Below are 20,443 nucleotides of genomic sequence, written 5' to 3'. Positions count from 1 at the left end.
GCAGCTTATGCGGGACGCCGTACAGTGGAGGGCTTCTAATCAAATTTGGACTACCTGGGGCTCTTTAACGTGCAACCAAATCACGGGACGGACTCGCTCTTTTTTTCTTTTTTGAATTCCGTTATCATCGCAAGCCTACTACAGCTGCGGACATCGAGCCCGCGCCCTCGTTCTTAGCAGCGCGATGTCATAGACACTGAGCTACGGCGGCGCGTTATCACGTTAGTCTGTAGTTTGACTCAAATGTAAGCAAACGTTCTTGGACTGCAGCCTTACCTTCCACTGGTGCAGAAAGCCGCAGGGGTCTGTTAAGTTCACGAAGTAGGCTTGTCCAGAGGGAGCACTTGTGGTGTTCTGTGTAGCCCTGCAAGCGAATGAATTGGAAATTCTCTCACTTCCGTTTATTTGTTTGGGTCACCGTATGCCAGTTTTTCAACTTCTTTTTTTGTCAAATTGGGCGTGAGTCTGTTTGACGTCCGTGCCATTTCTTCTTTTCTTTTCTTTCCTCGCTTGTCAAGGGACCGAATCTGTGAGGAAAGAACGTGGACGACATTATAGGCATAATTACAGTACATAAGTTTTTACAAAGACATTTGAATTTGAAAGTCGCTCACGGTTCTTACGCTTCTGTAAATTCAGTTTATTCACCCCCCCCCCCCCCCCGGCCATAAAATAAAATGTACTGGTATTCTGACATGTGCTAGAGTGAACCAGCTGTTCAGCAGTGGCTGCAAGTAAGCGCATGTAAGTGACACGGGCACCACGCTTACAGATAATTTCATCTATGCCTTACTACATTTGTTGCAGCACCAACGAGGCAACGCACTGAAAGATGAGACAGAGCTACGGCCGACGCCGTCCGCTTACAGAGTGACTTCCCTCCGTACTCCGAATTCTGTCGCTAAAAAAGACCAACAGACATGCGCGCGAAACGCAACAACCTCTTCTATATCCGCTTGCCTTCCCGTAGCCTTGCTTCCAATCGCACTTCTGTAATCATCGCAATGCAATATAAAACTGAGAGGCGATACCTCGTCGGATTCGTAAGTTACTAACTGCCGCGCGAAAAGAGACTCTCACGGGTCTGTATCGCACCGAAACAGCGTTAAAAGTTCTACGCCGCGTCCTCTACGCTGCATCCGCACGCTCAATGCAATACGCAGTGCCGAAAATCGACTAACCCAGATGCACCCGCACGCCACGATTGTGTACGCGCGGCGACTGAGCTACGACTATGCCGAGAATGTCGTTTGTTTGTCGTTCGCCCGGGCTCCCGTCCGGCTGGCGACCCGGATCGAGGACCCTTACGCGCGGTGAGTGCCGGACCGAAACACTCCATTCGCGCTGTTCCGGCTGTTGTTTCATCAGGCGGCTAAACATAGCAGCGCGCTGCGTTTGGTCCAGGGAGAAGCCCCCCCGAGCAACGCAACCGCCGAAGGAGCGGACCCAGGTGCCCTAAGCCCACAGAGTGATGGAGGGAAGGCGATGGAGGTAGAGGAGGCGGGGGAATAACAACGGCTCCGGATAAACCGAGATAGATTTCGGCGACTAATTGAGGACGGCCTAGCTAATTCTTCTGAGAGAGGCCAGATAAACGAAAGGAGATGTTGGAAAAGAAACAGCAGGGCGTTGGTAGAGAACAGGTCCATAGTCTGGGATTACCGTGGGTTTTAGCTGGCCCTACCGCACGGCGATCTATTGTCTGGTACTGCGCTGAGACTTAGGATTTGAGAAGTTTTGCATAAATGGAGGTCGGAAAGCGCTCATTGCGTTTGTGTGGTTGGAAGAAGAGACGTAATCATCAGTGATATATTGGTTTATTTTACAGGTGCATGCCTTAAAAAATGCCGATGAGGATAATATGTGTATATACCACGGCTTCTTGAAGTCGCGGGACTTCCAGGCCGGTAGAGCACTTAGTTAAGTTAGTACGCCCACTCTTACGACCTTTACTTGCTGCCCTTATCTAGAACACAGATTGCACTGTTATTAGCTCCCTGTCCCGGTTTTCAATTGCTCAGAATTTTTTTTTTTACATTAGGATATGGCAGTCCACGAGCCAAAACCACGAACGCGAAGACCGCGGTGATTTTCCCTTTAAGAAGCATACTGAGCGTGACTTTAAGAGCATCCAGGTTTTTTGCAGAACTTAACGCTTCAAACCTAACGCATAAAATCCTATAGAAAACGACGTTAATCTGAATCTGAAAACGAGTAATCTGAATAGAAAACACGTAAGCGCGAAGAAATATACATTTTTGGAGCACTTCCCTCACTGTCGCGGTACAGCGAGCGTCTATTGAGGCACGGGGTTCAACAGGAAAATAAATAGCACGGCTAACAACTGCGTTGTTTTCAAGAGCTGCTCTAGATTTCGTTGTCAGGGCTTTGATCTTTGCACGAAAATTTTCACTGTTTGTTGTCTTCGGAACCGCTTAGATGGAGACGATGCACGCTTCCCGTATGGTCTATGGAGGTGGCCAAGTTTCTTGAACCGTCTGAGTTTATTCAAGGGATCCGAAGCCGGGAATCTTCATCTTCTAGTCTTATTCATCTCCTCGGAGCTTACGCCCCTACCACGCGCGGCGCACCATCGACCACTCTCCCGCGCTTTCCATGCCAACGCTATGCGCGAAAGAACAGCCCACTTGCACTTCGACCACTGCAGTACAGTCAGCCACGTCCGCCCAACACGTTGCCTTCCTAACCGGGCTCTCTGTGACAACCCTTGAGGTGTTGGACGCTGGCGTCGGCCGCTTTCGTGCCTTTGTGCCTATATACAGGGTGTCTTTTTGTTAGCTGCACCAAATTTTAAAAAAATTGCCTGTGGTAGATATCACCATTCTAATTGATCTAAATTACTTGATTTGGCGGCCAGTACTTCTACGAGAAAAATCAAAATACTTAAATAATTCACATAGTTACGTTAATTAACTATTTAATTATTAAAATTACGGCCACTATTTCTATCGACGAATTATAGCCGGCGAGTTCGCAAGGCGCATCCCCTTGGCACGAATTCTCCGGACTGCGCCAGTTAAATAATTAATTAAAGTATAATAATTAATTAATAATAATAAGTTTAATAATTAATTAAACAGATATTAATTTTCAAAGTGTCCAACGATATGCATTGGTGGTGCAGGTACTTTTTTAAAGAAAGGGCTGTTTTATTCATTGAAGCACAAAGGAGCAGGAGGATGAAAAGGAAGGAAGGAGAGGTAGGGGAGGTCAACCAGACGCACGTCCGGTTTGCTATCCTACACAGGGGAAGGGGTTTAAGGGACAAAAAGAAAGGAGAGGGTGGGATGAAGATACTATCGGTGTGAGTACACGCGGATGTCCTTAACTTCACACCTATAATCGGTCACTGGGGCCAGTCGCTTTCATGAAACGTAGCAGTGCCCGCGTCACTTTGTAAGCTTGCGACACATGGGGCCATGGTCCGAGAATCTTAGTCTGTGAAAATGGTCTGTTACCTAATCGGTTTAACACCCTCTGAAGAACGTCGCGTTCGTTGTTATAGAGATTACAAAAACACGACAAATGCTCAATCGCCTCTTCACAATTGCACTCTTCACAGATGGGTGTGTCGGACATTCCAATAAGGAATGAGTAATCTTTCGTAAAAGCCACCCCTAACAAGAGGCGATACAGTAAAGTTGCATCACGGCTGGAGGAGTTAGAGGAAATCTGCAGCTTCAATGTAGGGTCCAACCGGTGGAGACGGCGGTTGGAGAAAATTGGGTGTTCCACAAAGCTTCAGTCTCTTGGTTACAGCAAGTAAACGAAGACCCCTCGCACCATCTGTCCTTGATAAGGGCATAGGAAGTGTCAGGGTTCCTTTATGGGCTGACCGGGCGGCATCGTCAGCAAGGTCATTTCCGACGATGCCACAGTGTCCCGGAAGCCACTGGAAGATAATGTCATGTCCGTTTATGAGGGCTTGATGGAGAACCTCTCTGATCACAAACACCAGTTGGTCATGGGCCTTGCGTCGTAAGGCTGTCTGCAGACTCTGAAACGCTGCCTTGGAGTCACAAAGAACGACCCACTTTCGAGGTTTGACTTATGCGATGCAATTAACAACGGCACGTAGAGCGGCAAGTTCTGTTGCTGCAGAGGTCGTTATATGGGACACTTTGAAATTAACTGTAACACCAATGCATTTCGTCGGACACTTTGAAAATTAATATCTCAAAACTGGTGCAGTCCTGAGAATTCGTTCCAATTGAATGCGCCTTGAGAACTCACCCGCTATAATTCATATAGTGAAATACTGGACGTAATGTTAATAATGAGAAAGTTGATTAACGTAATTATGGGAATTATTTGATTAAGGATTTTGATTTTTAGTGTAAGTAATGACTGCCTGATCGAGTGATTTAGATCAAGGATTCGAATTGTGCCATCTGCCACAGGCAATCTTTAAAAATTTGGTGCAGCTAAAAAAGAAAAACACCCTGTAAACATATACAGGCTCAAAGGCATGAGTAGCTACTGATACGTATTGCCTTTCCAGACTTACTTTATTCTTAGTCACATTTTTGTAAATCGTCATGGTGCTTACGCTGTAGAGGCGTCACAGACTCTATATATACGAAGTGTTGCCAGATCCGCATCTTTCGCGCAATCATCATTTCCGCTATTTACTTTCCCGCGCTCTTGCTGCCTTTCGTTTTCCTCGCTCTTCCTACTAGTTCTTGCTGGGCGGGGCAGTCACGTGGCATTCACCCTACCTCGTGGGAACGTGAGGCACGCGCACTGATGAATAGGCTCGCTGAGGAGCGCTGCGGCTGCAACCCAGGCGCCGTCTCCTAGGAAGCCATGCTCATCCTTGCCTCGGAACCCTCAAATAAACGGAGACAGTCCAGTCGACCTGGCCGACTCCATAAGGGCACAAGAAGGTTGCTCCTCTCAGTCAAGTCCGCGACCTCAGCCTCGTCGAACCCTCGTGTAGGTTTGCTGCGAAGGCGCCACGCTCAAGAATCATACGCTGCATTGCACTGGTCGTCAGCCATGGCGTGCTGAATGCGCGGTCTCTCGTAAGGTCAACGTTGCCGAGTGGCATTTCGGTTTGTCAATGCTTGGGAAGGAGACCGCTTCGAAACGCCCATCGTCCACAGGCTTCCCTTCTGCCGCGATATACTTCAGATGTGTGCGCTTTGAGAGATGCCCACCTACGTTGTTTACTGCAGTATGCGACATTTCGCAATCTCATTTATCAGACACTAAAATACCTCGTCAAGCACCGATAACGAAACGAGACGTTGTACTCGCAACTCTGTTGAACCACATGGTTGAAATTCCCCCCCCCCCCAAAAAAAAACAAAGAAAAAGAAAAGGGGGGCGTTAAGGAAGGTGAACCGGAGTAAACCGGGTCCCGCTAGGTCGATTGCATGTGCAGAGGTGAGCGCGAACGTTCCTTGGAAGTAGAACAGGCATTCAAGCGACGTTCTCTCGGGGCAGTTTCCTGGCGTGACTTTGCGTTACGCGATAGATAAGCGCTGCAAAGTGCCATTAGCACTGCGTGAGGCCGTTCGCTGGTCTTCTGCATTATTCCGAGCAAATAAGATAGCGACTATCTTTTCTTCCTCTCGCCCCGTGCCTTCTTTCTATGAGATTTATTGACTATGTCCGACGCTGCATTTTAGTGAACTTTATATCTCTCTATCTCTCTCTCTATACGTGGCACTGAAGGCAACAGGAGCTGTAAATAAGTATTGTGAGTCTGCCAAAAGCGCACGAGAGAATGAGTATCGGTGTTCGGGATTATTAAACTGCAATGCGAGGGATGACTTATGGATCCCATCACCATCGCGCGGCTGATTGTCAAAATATTGAAACATGACAGTGAACTGAGATTTGTTACGGGCTGATATGTTTGAATGCTGTAGTCAGTGAAGTCATCGGCTTCGTGCGTGACACAAACTTCACGACCATAGATGAAACGACTACTCGGAGCGCGTCTATGGCAGTTGCTGTCACAAGTGTTTGGATACGCAACGGTATTTTATTATTTTGAGGACACGAACTGCGGAGCATGTGACTGCGTATGCGAAAGTCACAGGAGATCAGCGCAGAGTTAACTCTAAGGAAGGGCGAAAGACAGAAGGTCCCGCAGTAGTTGCACCAGGACAACAAGAAAGGCCACCAACGTTGGCATATCAGGCGTAATCTATAACCAGCGCATGACTTAAAAGTAGGTTTAGCTTCCACTCGTTTTCCCACCGATGCTCGATCAATTGAAGCCAAAACGCACAAAGATGTCGTTTACGCCAGGAAGCATCCATCACTTCAGAAAGGGATAAAAAATAATAACTAAGGAGCCATTCCAATCTGTGAAGGGGGATGACCAGCGAAGTTGTAGCACATCACAATTAAATTATGGGGTTTAACGGGCCAAAACCACTCTCTGATTATGAAGCACGCCGAAGTGGGGACTCCTTAAATTTGGACCACCTGGGGTTCTTTAACGTCCACCTAAATCTAAGTACACGGGTGTTTTTGCATTTCGCCCCCATCGAAGTGTGGCCGCCGTGGCCGGGAGTGACATATCACACAGGGGTATATGTCACAGGGGTATGTATGCCATAGACGCGCTCCGAGTAGTCGTTTCATCTATGGTCGTGAAGTTTCTGTCACGCACGAAGCCAATGACTTCACTGACTACAGCATTCAAACATATCAGCCCGTAACAAATCTCAGTTCATTCTCATGTTTCAATATTTTGACAATCAGCCGCACGATGGTGATGGGATTCATAAGTCATCGAAGGGTATGTGTATTTGTTTTCTTCATTTGGTAATGGTAGTGACGATAGCTTTGTAATTACTGTGACATACACTGATTGGGTCGATTGCAACCTTAGACAGATTATTGGCCCGAGTTTAATCCCTACATGACCATTCTTGAGTAGTTGAGTCACTTGGATTGGCGTCGCACTTCAAACCAAACTCTTCTAGCACCAATTGAGCAACGTATTTCTTGTCTGGTTTTGAAATGTCCACATTAGGTCTCCAACGATGATCACAGCGCAATGTCATCACAGATAATCCATGCAAAGTGGGTGGTCACGAACTTCTCGATATCACACTTTGGTGTACCAGCAGATCTATACACAGCGTATATCACAATTCCGACTTCCGTTTGTACGGCACAGACATCCCCACAGCCGGTGGCATTGTCCTCTTCCTAGTCAAAGGTGTGTGCTTGTACACACCTTTTGTACACACCTTGTACTGGGCCTTCGTCAAGCTGTTCGTACAGTTTTTAGCCCAGGTGACCATCCAGATACTAGCTGGAGAATAAAATATGATTTGATTTGATTTGACATACATTGGTCCTTTGCGTATGTGTAAATGCCTCCTTTTCGTGAGTCCATGTGCTGTTCACAAACGATTCCACTATACCCATTGATTTGAAACAGTGAATGTTGATTTATTTCTTTCATTTAGTATCGTTCGTTATTATTGTTATTAGAAGCGCAGTGCTTGAAGCCTGCTTCACCTCCACCGCGGATCGGCCCGGTGGCGAACAATCTCCGGGGTCGGCCCACGAAAGAGGTTAATTTTGCCCAAGGACACGACAAATGCATTGGTGGGTAGAGGTATAGAGCTTCGCTGTAAAATAAATGAGAACCACTGTAAAAATACATCGCACTATTCACGAGGAACTAATTGTGTCAATGCGCACGCGAAAATTCCGTAGAGTACTGAACTTTCGTCACGATTTAGTGTGTTTGCATCGCGTCCCTGTATACTAAAATAATAGAGGGCGAGCGTCTGTTGTGCGTGTGAGACTTGTGGATCGATTACTCTTTGTGATTCTTCTTGATCTTTCGATGTGTTGCGAGCGCCTTTACGCTGCGCTGGGACTGCCATAGATCGTCTTAGCGCCGAACCAAGTTGCGAATCGATAGACGCCGCAGTTCCAGAAAGTTCTAGAACAACTCGACACCATCAGCGGGCGTTAGCGCGAATGGAGAGGCACTGTCGAAGGTGGTGTGGAAAGGGGATAAAAGTGGCGGTTACCTCTGTGGGACTGAAAGCGTATTAAGCCTAAGCATCAGCTAAAAAATATGGACCACTGAAACAGCCACACGTTACAAAAAGCGCGAAAAGCACAACAGCAACAAAAAAAGAAAGAAAGAAAAATATAATACCCGCTTTGTTATCCTGAAGTTGCTTTGACAACGTATTATTTTCGTTAATGACATAATCGATGTATGAATATATGCGTTGCATGCCATTATCAGCGACAAAAAATTACATATACTTCGTTATATGCGACATGTTATATCCATGTTAATCATATCGAGGTTCCACTTTAGAAGTTTGTGCAAGCGTGAAAAGCTTGCTCTGAGTGCAGCGTAAATTGACTTGTACATTTTATTGATCGTGTCGTCCAAGATGTGACGTAACAGATATTTTTGTTGCATTACAAGCAACGTTTACTGAGTCATAGATTCAACTGAAGTGGCTTGCGCCTTGCGTTGTGATTTTGTAATCCTGAACCAAGAGTCACCGGTGCATACATTGTTCTTCCAACAGTGCTTGTGAGTTATGACGAACACAGCGATATAGCTTCAGCTTTAATCTCGGTGGCAGTTCTGTTCATTATTCGTTTCTTGTGTCTGACCTTTATTTTGAATTTTTGTTGCATAAGGAGTAATAAACGCCCCTGATCTTTCACGTTTCAGATGCGAGGCAGCGCTGCCATCTGTGAGCAGCCATTCTCACCGCACGAAACCTGCGGCGGCTAAAATAAACAGGTAAGAAAAGAAGACCAGGGAAAAGACAGTGCAGCTAAAAGCGAGCGCATCCCTCTTTTCACGGTCAGAATAGTAGCGCACATTCACGCACACTCATGTTGTTGGCGTCTCCTTCAGCCACGGGGAATTCTTGGCTTCCACATTTGTTGTGGTTTTGTTTGACGTGCACGCATTTAGCTGAGCAGAGCGCTACAATTCAAAAGAATACAAATAAACGGAGAGGCGGCTACCTTGCGCAGGTTGGCAAAGCGACAAGGGGAAGAGGCGCGCTTGGTTGCGGAGACGAATTGCGGAAGCGCGGCATCCTAACGTCTGTCTAAGCTCCCGCGCCACAGCGGTGGTCGTTGATGGATTGCCCGTAGAAAAGCCCCTCCCAGCTACCGGAAAGCTGGTTACGCCACGTAACTCGAAAGTACTGCCAAGAAGCAAGCTTTACGAAACGCCGGCGCAAGCTAGCGATGGAGAGCGCGGCGGCAAAGAAGTGGTGCGGAAAGCGTGCCACTCGCTCTCCGAGATTTGGACCAGGTGGGCGCTGAAACATGTAAGACACAATTTGGCAACCCGGAAAAACAAGGTGCGTCTACTTGTGGGTCCGTTGTGAGTTGGTACGCACTGATCTTGGGCAAGAAGCGGTCGCCCTTTTGACTCGGGTTGCAACTACATCCTTCTCCCAGACCCTTTAAGGAGCGTTAACAACGACTGTAATTAATGAATCTATGAGCAAGAGGCAAGGAATTCTAGGAGTTGTGAAAGGACACTGGAAAAGAAAGAAACGCCTGTTGAAGTTTCACATTTCTAGTAGGGACTCTCGGCTAAATAAGGTAAGATTCAGAGATTTCTCGGATGTGAAAGAATACTTCAAATAAATTCTGTGAGCGAATTTATCCTTGTGAATATGATGTTTTCGAACCTTGCATTTGTGACAGCCGTTTGTTACGGGCGGCAGTACAGCAAGCAAAAGTACAGTAAGGAAGGAAAAAGTGGAGAAGGAAGGCAGGGAGGTTAACCAGTTTAGCTTAACCGGTTTGCTACCCTACACATGGGGGCGGGATGGGGGGGGGGTGAAAGATGGGGAGAAGAGATAGAGAGACATAACACGGCACACACATCGTTGGTTAGAGTCTGTCACTCTTGCACGGTACGTGACATCACTGTCACAGCCGCTTGTCCAAGCCCGTCTCCTTCATAAACCGAAGTAGTCCCTTCGTCGCCTTCAGCTGCGATGTCTTCTGTCGGCGATATGTGAAAATGGTTGCAACTGACAATGGTCTATTGTCGAGGTGCGCTAGAACGGACGCCTTGGACTGTCTCTGAACATTATATTCAGGACAGTGGCACAGAATGTGTTCCAGCGTCTCCTCGCAAAGACAGGCATTGCAGAGAGCGTTGTCGGCCATTCCAATGCTAAACGAGTAAGATTTCGTGAAGGCCACCCCTAGCCATAAGCGATAAAGCAGGGCGGCCTCTCTTCGGCGGAGTGCAGTTGGCATACAGAGATGCATCAAAGAGGGCAGGTCGTATTGACGATTGCTCCGGTTGGTCTGGCTGCTTGGTGTGCACCATTCTGAGAGCGTGATCTCCCGTGCAAGCACTCGAAGTGTGCTGGCTGCGTCTGACCGCAAAAGTGGTATGGCCTCTTCCTGTGTGTCTTCAAGAGCTGTCCGAGCGGCTTTATCGGCGTCTTCATTTCCTATGACGCCGCAATGACTTGGCATCCACTGAAACGTCACGTGATGTCCTTTCTCATGTGATGTATGGAGTAGGCATCTAATATCGAGCACGAGCTGTTCGAATGGCCCGCGACGCAAAGCTGATAGCACAGATTGTAGCGCTGCCTTTGAGTCACTGAAAATTGACCATTGTCGAAGTGGTTCCCGATTGACGAAACAAAGTACAGCGCGAAGAGCAGCTAGTTCCGCAGATGTAGACGTCGTTGGGTGGTCAGTCCTAAAGCTGATGGTAATACCTCTTGCTGGGACGACCACAGCACCGGACGAACACTGGATGTTTGTGGAACCATCAGTATAAATATCTGCACTGTCCGCGTACCTCTCGTGCAGAAGAAGCAGAGACAGTTGTTTCAGCACAGGCAACGACAGCTCAGACTTTTTCGCGATTCCTGGTACGCTGAGATGGACTGTGGGGTTGACAAGGCACCAAGGGGGTGTCGATGGTTTAGATGCAGCGGTGAAGCCCGAGGGAAGTTTATCGTTGTACCTGACAATTGTTTTAGAGAATGATGCTTGGTGCCTGTCTGAAGGTAGTGTTGCAAGGTGGTGATAGGGGGCACGTGCAAACTGTCTGATCAATAAATATACAAAATGTATATTTAATATGCGTTCTCAGGGCTTCCACCGTGATGTGAGTTTGCATTGGATGGTCCCGAGCAATCGCAATAGTTGCCTCAGTTGACGTGCATCTGGGCAAACCAAGACAAACTCTGAGTGCTTGAGCTTGCGCTGCCTGCAGAACACGAATATTTGTCTTGCAGGTGTTGTTCAGTACAGGTAGACTATATCTTAAAAACCGAGAAAGAGAGCTCTGTAGAGTCTCAGCATTGGGTCTACTGACATCCCTCACGTCTTTCCTGTCAAGTATTTAAACAACTGGGAGGTTGCTGTGAGGCGCAGTTTCATGTAGGCCACGTACGGGCTCCAACAGAGGTCTCGGTCGATAATTACGCCAAGAAATCTGTGGGTTCTGACATAGGAAATGGTCCGCCCATTGATTGAGATGACATAAGGCGTCATTGGTTTGCGAGTAAATGCTACTAGGGTGCATTTTTCTGGTGATATGCTCAGACCTTGTTCACACAAGTAGCGCGCTGTCAAAGTAGCCGCTCTTTGAAGCCGTGCACGTATCTGAGGACGTGTGACTGCCGAAGTCCAGACACAGATGTCGTCTGCGTATATTGAAATTTTGGTGGTAGTTGGCAAGTATTCAGCAAGCCCAATAAGAGCGAGGTTGAATAGCGTCGGGCTGAGAGCACCGCCTTGAGGAACGCCCCTGCTGGTATAGCGTCGCGTAGTTGGGCCATCGTCAGTTAACACATAGAATGATCTTGCAGATAGGTAACTTGCAATCCACAAAAATACTCGACCACCTAGGCCAACCGTCACAAGAGCGTCGAAAATGGCCTCATGTAATACGCTATCGTATGCCCCTTTCACATCTAAGAATAAAGCTGCATATAAACGTTTACGGGACCTTTCGTGCTGGACATATGAAACGAGATCAACTACATTGTCGATGGAAGAGTGGTCAGGTCGGAAACCAGCCATGGAATTCGGATAAATCTTGTAGTGTTCAAGGTACCATTCCAGGCGGCCAAGGATCATCCATTCCATTATCTTTTCTACACAGCTGGCCAACGCTATTGGGCGGTAAGAGGTGAGCTCTAGCGAGGATTTGCCCTGCTTCAAGATTGGCACCAGGCGGCTCACTTTCCATTCATCGGGAACATTTCCCTCCTTCCATGAGGTGTTGTAGAGACTCAATAATGCTATCCGTGCGGATTCTCCGAGATAGCACAAGGCACGGTATGATATGCCATCTGGACCCGGAGATGATGAGCGCCTGCAGAGCTAGTGCCGCCTCGAGCTCCTCCATTGTAAAAGTAAGGTCCATGCGGCAATCACGGGAATGGGGGACGTCATCTCGGGCTGGAGGATCTGGACGTGTCGCTTGGTCTGCCATCCGCGCACAAAAGTCTTCTGCGACATCTATGTCTTGCCACCCTTGGAAAAGCGCGAGCGCCTTGAATGGAAAAAGCTGTTCCGGAAGGCAACGCAGACCTCGCACCGTTTTCCAAATGTGAGACAGTGGCTTGCGGGGGTCGAGTGCCTTGGCAAAACGTTGCCCAACGTTCCGACGCTAATCTATCCATTCGGCGCTGAATCTTCTTTTGCATCCTCCTGGCTGCCCTAAGGTCATGGATTGATATTGAACGCCGATATCGACGTTCCGCCAGGCGACGAAGTGCTCGAAGTCGCTCTAATTCTATGTCTAAGTCGTTTGGCGTGTAAGAGATCGTCAGCATGCGAGTGGCGTTTTGCATCGTATTTTTAATTATTTGTTCTAACCCAGAGGGTAGGCCCTCGCGGCAGGCATTTTCCATATCAGATTTGAAGTTGGCTCATTGAATCATCCGAATGGTATTCCGTGGGCCAGATCTAGACGACAAGCCTTTGATGTTCAGATAGGTAGGAATGTGATCACTCCCATGTGTCTCAATATCTGAAAACCACTTCACACATCTGGCGAGAGAGTTGGAGACGAAAGCAAGGTCGAGGCAGCTGCCGTATGTCACGCCTCGAAGAAAGGGGGGGTTACCATCGTTCAAGAGAGTAAAACCATAGTTGTAGGCGATGCTTGCTAATCTTCGGCCTCTTGCATTTGTCTTTGTACTTCCCCATGCTGGATTGTGTGCATTGAAGTCTCCTATGATGACTCATGGGGCGGGACAAACACTCAAGATATCCGCTAATCTTCTAGCATCGAAATTGCTGGAAGGTGATATATACACGCCTATGAGAGTAAACAAGAGTTTGTTCTTTTTAACTGTGATGCATATATACTGATTGTCGTCGTGGGGCGCAATTGGTTGCAAAACATAGGTGAGTTCACGACGAACAAAAACGATGATTTTGCTGCATGCACCATTTATTGATGACATGATACTTTCGTACCCTGACAGTCTGAATGGTTTCGACAAGTTGGGCTCACAAATGACGATGAGTGGAAACACATTGGTGTACACATACTGACGGAAATCTGAAATTCGTGATATTAGCCCTCTGGCGTTCCACTGGATGACGGACGCTGCCTTGACTTCTTTTCGGAAGGATGGGGTATGGGTAGCCATCTTTCTAATTGAGGGATTCAAGCACTGGGCTTAAGGCGTCCAGCACTTTAAGTGCGCTTTGAGCAGACGGTGTCCCCATGTCAACTAAAATTGTTCGGATGGCCTCCATGAGGGAACGTAGCACCGAGATGACTTGACGATCTGTTTTAGGTGAATCATCAATGGCCGTAGAAGGCTCCGGTGGAGCCGTGACCTTCTGAGGTTCCTTAGCAGGGGAGCGGCTCGGTAGCGTAGGCCATTCCTCTAAAGAAAGAAGTAGTTCCTCTTCCCACCCTCTATTCCATTGCCCCCTTCCCTTTAAAGAGGGATAAATAAAGTTTTTCATCATCGTCATCATTATCTGATTCCGTCGTGGAAGTGGTGGGCCCTTTCGCGGCGCGACTAAGTGGTACCGTAGTGGAGCGGGTACTATCGCTTTGCGCATGCGCCTTCTTTGAAGACGTACGACGGTGCCGACGTCGATGCCGACGCCGGACTACTTGGCTGGCTCCATGTGGGGCGAATTGTCTCTGGTCAGAACCGCGCGCTCCCTCTTGATGCGGGGACAGTCCTTCGACGAGGCTGCGTGAGGGCCGCTACAATTGCCGCACTTCAGAACTGTGGCACCGCAGGTCTCTTCTGTATGAGTTTCAGCGCAACGGAGACACAGTAGCGAGTTGGGACACACGACCTTGACGTATCCCAGCCTGAAGCACTGATGGCATTGAAGCGGCTTCTGGATGAATGGTAGAACCGGATGTCGAAAATGTCCGACTTTAACGTGGGATGGTATACAATCCCCCCTGAAAATTACTTTTATGCAGCGCGTATTCCCAAGACGGCGCACTTGCGCAAGGATAGTGCCCTCGTTTGCCAGCTTGATGAGGCTAGGTTAATCGTCATTGGGAATGGCAATGTCAATGTCGTAAATTACACCGGCTATAAAAGTACAGTAAATTGCTAAGGAGGGTATGGAAGCAGGACCCGTATGTTCAGTTATATTCTTGCAGACTGAATAGCTAGCTTGCAATGAGAATTTAGAGGGAACAATGTGAACAAATGTATGCACAGCCTGCGCAGTGGCAGCACTTTCCTGACAAAACTAAAGAGTACCACCGCTTCCGCTGGAACCACCGCCGGTCGGTACGGTGGCATGGTGGTATTGGTGGTAGCAGGCGTATACAGGAACAGCTACCGTGAGACTACTGTGAACAGCTTCCCTCGAGACAGCTACCGTTTTCAGACGCCGTTACTGAGACGCTGCACCTTTGGTCGAGGACGCAGACGCTGTCGTTGAAGAAGTGGCACTCGTAGTAGCGGTTGGCTCTCTCAAACGGGTAAGGCACAATGGTAAGCCGACCGCCACGCATAACACATAGTGCAACATAGTGCCACAATATGATCATAAATGCACCCTTAGATAACAACCGCGGTTGGTTCTTCGTAAATTTTTCATGTTCAAGAATTACCTTTATTCGTAAAGATAAATTTAGTTGTACGTGAGGACTTGAAATAGGATAAATTATACGCTGGCTATATTGTCCTGAAAACGAAGCCCACAGTATAAGTTCCTCTCCACCATGAATAGCCGAAACGGAATTGAAATCGACACCCCGCGAGTCTACGACGTTGTTCTTCTTGGGTAATGTTCTGAAATATTTGTGTCAGTTTTTAGGGCGGTGGCAATTAGATGCACGTTCACACCGCCGCCGCCATCGCCGTAGTGCGGTCCTACTATCGGCGCATGCTTGGCTCGCGCTTGATGGTTTAGGACTAATTTATACCGGTGACTAGCAGAAATCGCGCGACCAAGTTGGCCGGAAACGTTCTAGTACGCTCAAGTCGCTTAGCGATCGCGGTCGCAAATAGTGGCAAATGCTCGCTTTCGGTCGAAAGGCGACTCGGTTTTGGTTCACTCGCTCGCTGCTGGATTTTCCAGTAGCGCGACTGCAGTAGTCGGAAACCTACGACCTACTGAACTAATCAGCGGCACAGGAAGAGGATGTCTGTACACGTAGACGCTTATTTAGCTTATTTTACGGGGTGATGGAGGTGCGACCGCACGTCAACGTCACCAATCGCGAGACATGCAATTCGGTGTGGCGGCGGGCATGTGGCGTTTGCCGTGCAAATATCGGTCGCCATGAGTCACTATTTTGCTCATACCTCATCCTGTTGCCAAGATTTGCTCCGGTATGCTTTTGTCCTTTGGCAACCAGCCAGATTCTCCGACCTAATTTATTTCTTGCCATAGTTCTAAATATCCATGCCCTTTTCACAACGAAGCTGTATATGGCTAGGTTCTGGAAAAAAATTGCGTGCGTCTGTCCAGCCGTGTAGAACGAGAATTTAGTGCCCTTCCACTCTGTTTTACGGACACGTATCTTTTCTTCGGGCGGGCAAGTGGCCACCAATCGTAGTGCCACGCCCGATCCTGAGTGCGTGAGCTCTGTCGCAACGGAGTGGCGGGTAGGGACAAGAAGGAGGTGGAGGTGACGAACTGTGGATTGTTATCTCACTCGCTTATTCGTCATGGGGAAGGACTGGGAAAGGGCGCGTGCAATTTGCCAAGCGAGCATTACCCTAGCGACGTGATCAGCATTTGCACTTTGGCCTTTTTGTCCCCGCTCTTTTCGTCTTTACTTCCCCTTTTCCTTCCTCTAGTGCAGGGTAGCAAACGGGAGGCTTTAACTCTGGTTAACTTCCCTGCCTCTCTCTCCTTTGCATCTCTCTCTTTCTCTCTCTGGGAAGGACGCGCGTAGTTCGCTCTGAGGAAGAAGAACGGGCCCTCAATGAGCGACAACGAGAGCAAAAACGCCAATGGGCGGGAAAGCGACGAAAGTTACTGCCGCCGAACGCTCAGCGGTCGACGGGTCGGGACCATCGGGTTGTGCCGTGCAGACGGAAGGTTGGACCGTCGTCGCGACGGTCTACGTTCCTCCGGCTACGTCCGAAGAAGACATTGAGACCTTTCTAATAGAGAGAGGCCTTTGGTTAAATCTCATCCGTCGGAGACAGGTCGATCGTCATAGTGGGAGACCTTAACGCCGACCTAGCGCGCCATGACGGCAAGTGCATTATATCCTCCCTGTTGGAACGGTTTGGAATCGAGTGCTACACGGACGTCAATGTGCCGACCACGCGTCACCGGTCGTGTTTAGATTTAACCTTTGGGAAGAACCTGTCTAGCACAGCAGTACATCTGATCGTGGTGTACCACTGCGACTGCAAAGTTATGGTCACTGTGGTAAAGAACAAGACAAAATAAAGATTATGACAACCACGATGTTACTTGTATGTGTCCTTATTCAATCAGTATAGAAATAACCATATAAATCAATATAGTTGTCAATATAGTCATCACAGTACAGCTTCGTTGGTTATCTTTCTTCACAGAGTGGAAGGGCACTAATTTTTTTTCTTTCTTTTTTTTGGTTGCCAATTCTCTTGACCTCTTCCTCCATTCCACATACGCGCTTTTGAAGTAGACATTTGTGTGCCTCTCTCGGCGGCAGTTGTCAACTTGTTCCATCCCGATTTCCTTTGTGTGCTTCTATGTTTACATAATAATAATAATAATAATAATAATAATAATAATAATAATAATAATAATAATAATAATAATAATAATAATAATAATAATAATAATAATAATAATAATTGCGCACTTTAGCCAGCCATTTGTTTTCAGTCATGTTTCTGACCCTTTATTAAAAACTATTTTCGCTCCGCGCGTCTCCGTTTTCAAGAGAGGCCCTACCGATGTCACCCTGCGCTTTCTCTTTTGTGCTTTTACCGTAGGCTCCCAAAGCCAAGCGGCCTGTCGATCTTTGGCTAACTTTCAGCCCCATCAAGTTGGCTGATTTTAAGCACAGAATGGCATTTGAGAACGTTGTTGCTGGCCCCATGACTTCTTTCCTGATTTTTCGCACTACCTTAAATTTATGTTATATAGCCCGGAAGTGCTCTATGTTTCATTATTGGTGCTTTCAGCTTACTCATGATTCATAGATTATATTTTTGGTAGGTGCTTGACTAAGTCTTTTCTTCATTTATGTATACGCCCAGGTACTTATAGTAGAAAGGTTTAGCGTGTCCGGCATTCTAGTAAACGCAAGCGGGTTGGACGTTTTACCGGATGAGCGGAGGCGCAAACGTGAACGGTCATACATGGTGCAGCGACTTGGTTGCGCAGTGCTCGATCAGACAAACACGGAGCTAATATTGCAGTAACCAAGTGTGTTCTACTTCGCTACTGGTGTAAATTTAGGTAGCAACACGATTACGCCACTGCCGAAATTTTACTCCAGAAGGTGCTACCTGTTTACACCGTTGGCCTCAAAGAGAGAGAGGTCACAAATAAGAAGTGCCTCCCCGAAGGGAGCAAAGTCGTTTCATCACGAAGCTGCTGAACACGCGTCCCCGAGGCCATTATGGCAACTGAGGAGCGTGCGCGCGCATCCGGTCACAGCGCAAACACGCGGACTCGTACGGACTCGCGGGGCCTGGGTGAAAGAGTTCGTCAGCCGCAACGGGGCCGTCGCTCAGTCATTCACCGGAGGCGAGCGAAACTCAGTGTTACTACAGCCGCGAGTGAGCTTCATTGTCCGGAGCGCAACACTGTTTTTCTAGGGCGGGTTAATGCGTTTTTAAAGATCGCGCGATGGAGGAATTCATTTTCACGGGAACCTCTTGCCGCTTCTGCCTTTACGGCAGGACAAACATCCTGCGAAACGTTGTTCTTCCGGCCGGCTGGCTGGCTGGCACCATTGGGCGCGAACGAGGTCCGTAGCGCCAGAACCTATAGGCCGGGTTAGGACAGTTGCGCCATGGCCGAGGACCTAGCCGCTTGGCGGCCAGCGGAGAATGAAAGCGCAGCAAGTCTCGGTGCGTCTGGGTGCTCTTCTCGTGTGAAGGTACAGTCAACCGCAAAAGTTTACGGACCACGGGTCCTCGCAATACCTTAATGTTGCGAGCAGCCTGTAAAAGTAGCCAGCAAAACCGGACATCACTATGTTGTTCGCATCGTCAAGCTGTGGCTGGAAACGCGAACACTAGGCTCCGTTGTGAGGCTGCTGAGATGTAAAGCTTTTTCTCAGGTTCCTTGGTCGGTAAAATTTTGTGGGCGACTGTACACGCCTCAGTTCGCTTCCTTCACTGCTCGTCGCTGCACGGGCGGTGAAATGTGCGCAGAATGGTCCGAGACCGGACTAATCTGGGCATTTTGTTTGTTCAGAATCTGCTTCCTCTCTCTTTTTTTCCCTTCGGTTCTTATGGTGCCCTGTATGCAAATGTGTATGTGTCGCCTCTCGGCGTTGCAGGGTCGTCGTTCTTTGTGCACCAATTTCCCGTGCCGCGCCGTCAGAGCAACGGACGCGCACTGAATGAATGGGGACAGAACGCGAGCGCCGAGCCATGTCATCAGAGATAAGACTCGCATTTGCGCGAACCCCTTGTTGTGGCCGAATAGGGACTTCCTGCGGCATTCTTTGCGAATGCGATAAGTAACAATGTGATTTGCCTGCTGTTTTGTGTTCTCGGCCTTAATGTCCTCTTTTGCTTTTGTTACCCCGTGCCAATTTTTCCTGCTGTTGAAGTTAATTGCGCCCATGCGAAATATCTGGAGCACTTTTACAAGTCTTCGCGTGCACAACGGATGACATAAAAAACTTGAGACCAGCCTCTCGACTTAAAAAAAACAAAAAAAACACGACAGTTATACTGATATGAGGAAATCAGCTCAATGAGCTCATGATCATTAGCCATTTCCTTTATTTATTTCATTGTTTCTGTTTCTTTCTTTATCTCTTTCTTATTTTCTTTCGCCAACTCTACTCACGTGATTCCCAACCTCGTGGAAATGGTTTCGTCTGGTCGTTAACCTACCACAATATTTCAACGTGCGATCGGTCTCTAAGAAAATCAAAGGCGAGCATCCACATAATCTGTCATGCGAAACGTGTCATAAGTTTTTGTATGACACCGGTACCTAATGAACGAGGGCGTGGACAGGTTGTACTTGATGAGCCTTTTCTCCTCTAGCGGTACACGCCGTACGCAGCCTTGACAAAACGACGCGCATTTCTGGCAAATACAGTGCTCTCTTCATATTCGCGCAGGTCATGCACATTCGAATAAGCCTGCCATATAGCTTGAACTTCCTTCTTTATTTTAGATGTCAAAAAAAGAAAAAGAAAAAAGGGACGGATACGTTGAAGACGTCGATCCAAGCAGTCAAAATTTATCGCTGGTACGGTCCAAGGTCCACTTGCACGTGTGACCAATGCGGCCCAGCCGTCGGTTATGTAGAACAGCGTTCCTCGCCTTACATACGCTCAACACGAGCGCCATTGCAGCATGTTACGGTGTGCGTCCCTTCAAGACAGAGACGCGAACGCATACATAAGAACGCGTTAGAAGACAGGGTGCCGTCTTGGGCCTCGTGCCAAACATATCCTAGCCAATAATATATTGTTAGCCTTTCGTCGGTTGGGGTGAGCTACCGCAATTCTTCTTTCTACAAACATCACACATCGCCTTCGTCCCCGTGTCATCGCGGCGTCGACATCTGAGCGTACATTCTTGCGAATGCACACTGAGACGTGGAGACACGTTGAGACATGTTTGCACTTCGGCGTATCTTGCGAATGGTGTAGTGCATAAACATAACGAGTGCGCGAGATGATAATGGGGACCTGTGCGATGCGCAAACGTTGCAGTAGATTCCGTTGCACGTCTCATAGGATGATAACAGGCGAAATTTTTAGCATGATAAAATTGCTAGTTGTTTAACATTTAATTAACAGCTTCGTTAAGGTTTCGATTCA

The 20,443-nt window shown here is 47.9% G+C and overlaps 1 long non-coding RNA gene across 1 annotated transcript in view; it reads left to right on the top strand.

Moving 5' to 3' along the window:
- LOC142584434 (uncharacterized) overlaps positions 1–20,443 on the top strand; it is a 272,834-nt gene that overhangs the window by 162,310 nt on the left and 90,081 nt on the right. Inside the window, exon 2 of the long non-coding RNA XR_012828785.1 lies at positions 8,702–8,773. This is a non-coding gene — a long non-coding RNA (uncharacterized LOC142584434). The remainder of the gene's footprint in view (positions 1–8,701; positions 8,774–20,443) is intronic.

The sequence above is a fragment of the Dermacentor variabilis genome, chromosome 6 (assembly GCF_050947875.1).
Source record: "Dermacentor variabilis isolate Ectoservices chromosome 6, ASM5094787v1, whole genome shotgun sequence".
NCBI lineage: Eukaryota > Metazoa > Arthropoda > Arachnida > Ixodida > Ixodidae > Dermacentor > Dermacentor variabilis.
This window is presented reverse-complemented; position numbering and strand designations above follow the sequence as displayed.